At 46.9% G+C, this 386-nt stretch overlaps 1 non-coding gene across 1 annotated transcript; it reads right to left on the bottom strand.

The window, feature by feature from the left end:
- Positions 1 to 279: 279 nt before the first annotated feature.
- Positions 280 to 386, bottom strand: LOC125581060. The gene has a single exon (XR_007318771.1). It is a non-coding gene; the product is annotated as a small nucleolar RNA R71 (small nucleolar RNA).

Raw genomic sequence — 386 nt, 5'->3', positions numbered from 1 at the left:
GAGATCAAGTCAGGACTCCTCAACGTGATCGAGAACAACAAGTATCATGGCTTGGCTCTAGAGGATCCATTTGATCACTTGGACAGGTTCGACAGCTACTGTGGGTTGTCAAAAACCAATGGTGTCTCCGAAGATGCCTTAAAGCTCAAGCTATTCCCTTTCTCTTTAGGGGATAAAGCACGTCAGTGGGAGAAGTCTCTACCAAGCGACTCCATCACCACTTGGGATGACTGCAAGAAAGCATTCTTGGAGAAGTTCTTCTCTACTTCAAGAACTGCTAAGCTGAGAAACGAGATCTCCAGCTTTCAACAGAAGGGCTTGGAAGGTTTCAGTGAAGCCTGGGAAAGATTCAAGGGGTACCAAGCTCAATGCCCACACCATGGTTT

This window comes from Brassica napus, chromosome C1 (genome assembly GCF_020379485.1).
Source record: "Brassica napus cultivar Da-Ae chromosome C1, Da-Ae, whole genome shotgun sequence".
Taxonomy (NCBI): domain Eukaryota; kingdom Viridiplantae; phylum Streptophyta; class Magnoliopsida; order Brassicales; family Brassicaceae; genus Brassica; species Brassica napus.
This window is presented reverse-complemented; position numbering and strand designations above follow the sequence as displayed.